The sequence below is a fragment of the Bos javanicus genome, chromosome 2 (genome assembly GCF_032452875.1).
Source record: "Bos javanicus breed banteng chromosome 2, ARS-OSU_banteng_1.0, whole genome shotgun sequence".
NCBI classification, from domain to species: Eukaryota; Metazoa; Chordata; class Mammalia; order Artiodactyla; family Bovidae; genus Bos; species Bos javanicus.
The window spans coordinates 334519-340271 of record NC_083869.1 but is presented as its reverse complement, the minus strand read 5'-3'; the positions used below and the strand labels follow the sequence as shown (position 1 = coordinate 340271).

Here is a 5753-nt window from a genome sequence, read left to right as displayed (position 1 = left end):
GTGATTGTAGCCATGAAATTAAAAGAGGCTTACTCTTGGAAGAAAAGTTATTACCAAGCTTGACAGTATATTGAAAAGCAGAGACATTACTTTGCCAACATAGGTCCATCTAGTTAAGGCTATGGTTTTTCCTGTAGTCATGAATGGATGTGAGAGTTTGACTATAAAGAAAGCTTAATGTAGAAGAATTGATACTTTTGAACTGTGGTGTTGGAGACTATTGAGAGTCCCTTGGACTGCAAGGAAATCCAACCAATCCATCCTAACCGAAAATATCCTGAATATTCATTGGAAGGACTGATGCTGCAGCTGAAACTCCAATACTTTGGCCACCTAATGCAAAGAACTGACTCTTTTGAAAAGACCCTGATGCTGGGAAAGATGGAAGGTGGGAGGAGAAGGGTGCAACAGAGGATGAGATTGTTGGATGGCATTACCGACTGAATGGACATCAGAACAGATCAGTCGCTCAGTCGTGTCCGACTCTTTGTGACCCCATGAATCGCAGCATGCCAGGCCTCCCTGTCCATCACCAACTCCCGGAGTTCACTCAGACTTACGTCCATCAAGTCAGTGATGCCATCCAGCCATCTCATCCTCTGTCATCCCCTTCTCCTCCTGCCCCCAATCCCTCCCAGCATCAGGGTCTTTTCCAATGAGTCAACTCTTCGCATGAGGTGGCCAAAGTACTGGAGTTTCAGCTTTAGCATCATTCCTTCCAAAGAAATCCCAGGGCTGATCTCCTTCAGAATGGACTGGTTGGAGCTCCTTGCAGTCCAAGGGACTCTCAAGAGTCTTCTCCAACACCACAGTTCAAAAGCATCAATTCTTCCGCGCTCAGCCTTCTTCACAGTCCAACTCTCACATCCATACATGACCACAGGAAAAACCATAGCCTTGACTAGACGGACCTTTGTTGGCAGAGTAATGTCTCTGCTTTTGAATATGCTGTCTAGGTTGGTCATAACTTTCCTTCCAAGGAGTAAGCGTCTTTTAATTTCATGGCTGCAGTCACCATCTGTAGTGATTTTGGATCCCAGAAAAATAAAGTCTGACACTGTTTCCACTGTTTCCCCATCTATTTCCCATGAATGGACATGAGTTTGAGTAAACTCTGGGATTTTGTGATGGACAGGGAGGCTTGGCATGCTGCAGTCCACGGGGTCTCAAAGAGTCGGACATGACTGATCGACTAAACTGAACTGAAAATCCTGATAAATACTAATGCCAAGAAGTATGGGCTTTGCAGGTGGCGCTAGTAGTAAAGAACCTGACTGCCTGCTGAGGACATAAGAGACACTGGTTCAATTCCTGGGTTGGGAAGATCCTCTGAAGGAGGGTATGGCAACTCACTCTAGTATTTTTGCTTGGAGAATTCCATGGACATAGGAGCCGGGTGTGCTACACTCCATAGGTCGCAAACAGCAGGACAGGACTGAAGCGACTTTGCAAGCATGTGCACAGTTTCTGTATGGTGTGAAGAAATAAAATATGGGTTTAGTGTCCATGCTGTGGATGAAAAAAAAAAAAAGTAAAAGCAAAGAAAACAAATGTACCCTCTTTAACAGCATATAGTGACATCAGGAATTCGCTCCATCATCTGCACTCTCAGAATTAAAGGCTGGGTTTAGTTTCCTAGGTTTAGTTTGCTGCACATGTATAGATGAAGCAGAGTTTCATCTGTTTCACAGTTTTAATTTCAAGTTAGTTGCCATGGACTCCATGGAAAATGAATTGGACTATGTGAGGTGTGGTTTTTCTCTACATGAGTTGTATTTGCTCAAGCTAGTCAGATAACTTACAATTATGATGGGAACCTATCATTTTTGAGTTATATGGAGACAGAAGATGACAATATATGTGTAACATGAAGATTGCATGTGTATATGTCTCTGTGTGTGCATGTAAATAAATCCAATATCTGCTTATTGAAGTCTTAGGCCCTAAGAGATCAGAATGTAACTGCTTTGGAGAAGTCTTTGAGGAGGCAATTAACTGAAAATGATACATTAAGGGCAGATCTTATCTAATATAATTGTTGACCATGTAAAAAGAGATTATGGAGAAGGAAATGGCAACCCATTCCAGTATTCTTGCCTGGAGAATCCCATGGGCGAAGAGCTTGTTGGGCTACAGTACATGTTGTCACAAAGTATTGGACACAACTCAGAGACTAAGCAAGCAAGAAGAGATTAGGGCATTGAAATTCAGAGAAAAAAGATAGCTTGAAGACAGAGGGTAAAAGCTGCCATCTACAAATGAAGAAGAGAGGTATCAGAAAAAAAAAATCAACCCTGCTGTTACAATGATTTCAAATGTCTAAACCCCAGAATAGTGAGAAAATAAATTTCTTTTTAAAAAATATTTATTGCAGTATAGTTGATTTACAATGTTGTTAGTTTCAGCTATACAGCAAAATGAATCTATTATACATATATACATACTTTTTTTAAACATTATTTTCCTATATAGGCCATTACAGAGTACTGAGTAGAGTTCCCTGTGCTTATTAATTATATATTTTATGTAGTAGGATATATATGTCAATCCCAACTTCCCCTACTCCCCAGTAACCATAAGTTTGTTTTCTATATTTGTAAATCTATTTTACAGATGGTGACTGCAGCCATGAAATTAAAAGACGCTTACTCCTTGGAAGGAAAGTTATGACCAACCTAGATAGCATATTCAAAAGCAGAGACATTACATTGCCAACAAAGGTCTGTCTAGTCAAGGCTATGGTTTTTCCTGTGGTCATGTATGGATGTGAGAGTTGGACTGTAAAGAAAGCTGAGTGCCGAAGAACTGATGCTTTTGAACTGTGGTGTTGGAGAAGACTCTTGAGAGTCCCTTGGAGATCCAACCAGTCCATTCTGAAGGAGATCCAACCAGTCCATTCTGAAGGAGATCAGCCCTAGGATTTCTTTGGAAGGAATGATGCTAAAGCTGAAACTCCAGTACTTTGGCCACCTCATGCGAAGAGTTGACTCATTGGAAAAGACCCTGATGCTGGGAGGGATTGGGGACAGGAGGAGAAGGGGACGACAGAGGATGAGATGGCTGGATGGCATCACTGACTCAATGGACGTGAGTCTGAGTGAACTCTGGGAGTTGGTGATGGACAGGGAGGCCTGACGTGCTGAGATTCATGGGGTCGCAAAGAGTCGGACGCGACTGAGCAACTGAACTGAACTGAAATCTGTTTTGTAGGTAAGTTCATTTGGGCCCTTTTTGTAGATTATTCACTTTTAAGCAATATCATATTTACAAATAATAAATGCATGAGAGAGTGTGGAAAAGGGAATGCTGCTACACTGTTGGTGGCAATGGAAGTTGGTTCAGCTACTATAGAGTGTAGTATGGAGGCTCCTTAAAAAATAAAAATACAACTACCATATGATTCAGCAATGCCATTGCAAGCACATACATGGAGAAAACTATAATTTGAAATGATATATGCACCACAATGTTCATTGCAGAAATATTTACAACAGCCAGGACGTGGAAGCAACCTCAATGCCCACCAACAGAGGAATGAATAAAGAAGATGTAAATGCATACAATGGTACATTACTCAGCCATAAAAAAGAATGGGATAATGCTATTTGCAGCAACATAGATAGACTTAGAGATTGTCATACTGAGTAAGTCAGACAAAGAGAGTTCTATTTTTTCAGCAACCAGTCTATGGTACTTTGTTATATCAGCTCTAACAAACTAATGCAAGCAGTATCAATATGTGTGTGTGTGTGTGTGTGTGTGTGTCTTTGTGTATATGTATGTATGTATTTATCTGTAGATACATATATGTATATGTATATATATAAAGTCATATGGTGGTGGTGGTTTAGTCTCTAAGTCCTGTCCAACTCTTGTGACCCCATGGACTATAGCCTGACAAGCTCCTCTGTCCATAGGATTTTCCAGGCAAGAATCCTGGAGTGGATTACCATTTCCTTCTCCATGGGAACTTCTTGACCCAGGAATCAAATCTGGGTCTTCTGCATTGAAGGCAGATTCTCAGGCAGATTCTGATTGAGTTATGAGGGAAGCTGATAATAAAATATATTTTATATACTCATGTTATGTGGAGATAGATGCATATAGATGTTGCAGTTTCCTGCATGTGCAAAAACTGCATGTGTGGTGGGTTGACTATAATCTTTATTTTAAATATCTAATAATAATAAATAGGCACCAGTAAACTAAAAGAAAATATTTTATTTTTCAACTTTTTGACTTGAAAACACTAAGCATCAGCCTTAATATTTTTCAATTTAATATTTAGTGTGAAAAATACACTTTGTTGATAAACCAATTTTTCCCCAAAACTTTCTTCATTGCCTCTTTGACATCTTTGTTCCTCAAACTATAGATGATGAGATTCAGCGTGGGAATTATGATAGTGTAAAACATGGACTCGATCACATCATGATCCAAGGCATAGCTGGAACCGGGTCTCATGTACATGAAGAGGACTGTACCATGAAAAATGGACACTCCTGTTAGGTGAGAGCCACATGTTGAAAAGACTTCTTCCTCCAGCAGAATGGATCCTCAGAATGGCCAACAGGATGAAACCATAGGAGATCAGAAAAATCAATATGGTGGATATCTCAATAGAGCCTGAAAAATAGAAAACTAGAAGCTGGTTCATGCACTTATCAGAGCAAGAAATAGCAAGGAGGGGAGGGATGTCACAGAAGACATGTCTGATTTCATTGGATGCATAGAAGGATAGGGTAAAAGTAGCCACTGTGTGTAAAGTAGCATGCAAGATACCAACAACATAGCAGGAAATTATAAGTGACACATAGACTCTGGGTGACATTTTAACTAAATACAGGAGAGGGTTGTAGATGGCTACATAGCGATCATAGGCCATTGCAGCCAAGATGAAGTATTCTGTGGTTCCACAAGTAAGAAAGAGAAACATCTGTGTGGCACACCCAAGAAAAGAAATCGTTTTATTCTTTGTTAGGAAATTGATCAACATTTTGGGGGTGATAACTGAAGAATAAGAATGATAATGTTGTCAGAAAATAGTACATGGGGTTGTGGAGCCGGGAATCCATAATGACCAAGAAAACCAACCCCAAATTTCCTATCATTGTAAAAAGATAGATTGCTAGAAATAGTAAAAATAGAAAAATTTTCACCTCAAAATCATCTGTAAAGCCCATCAGTGTAGTCCGATTTTTTATCTGAATCCTGTATAAATCTAAATCTGATGGTGACCCTGACATCTCAGCTTTTATTTTTAAGTTCTAAAAGCAATATATGGCAAAAATAGAACCCAGCAATTACATCCTCATGTCTGTTTCTTAGAAATCCTTTTCAGTGAGGGAACAGTCCAGTGATTAAAAGTTGAGTCCAAGTGGATGCATTACTCTGTAAAAATAAATTAATTGCTGTTGATTAAATTTTCATGTGCCAGTTTACAGGGTTTAACTTCCAGTTTATTTTCTGTTAAATTCATGACATCTCACTTTCATATTGTGTTATCTTAAAATTCACAAAGACAAATGAATATAGGAGGTTTTAATCCCAAAATTATTATAGTAAAAAATGCACATCCGAATGCTAATCTTAGATTTTCTACAGCATGCATGAAGCTTATAATTGGTAAAGTGGGAGCAAATCCATTTACATCAGAAGATAATATTGAATTTAAATGTTAAAAGTGGATCTGAAAATTACTTAACTTTAACATATCCACAGATTACTAGGAAATGGGATTATTATTATTGTGA

At 39.0% G+C, this 5753-nt stretch overlaps 1 pseudogene; it reads right to left on the bottom strand.

Annotated features, from left to right (window-relative positions):
* Positions 1–4284: 4284 nt before the first annotated feature.
* On the bottom strand, positions 4285–5297 carry LOC133235312 (olfactory receptor 5T1-like; annotated as a pseudogene).
* Between the last annotated feature and the right edge of the window lie 456 nt (positions 5298–5753).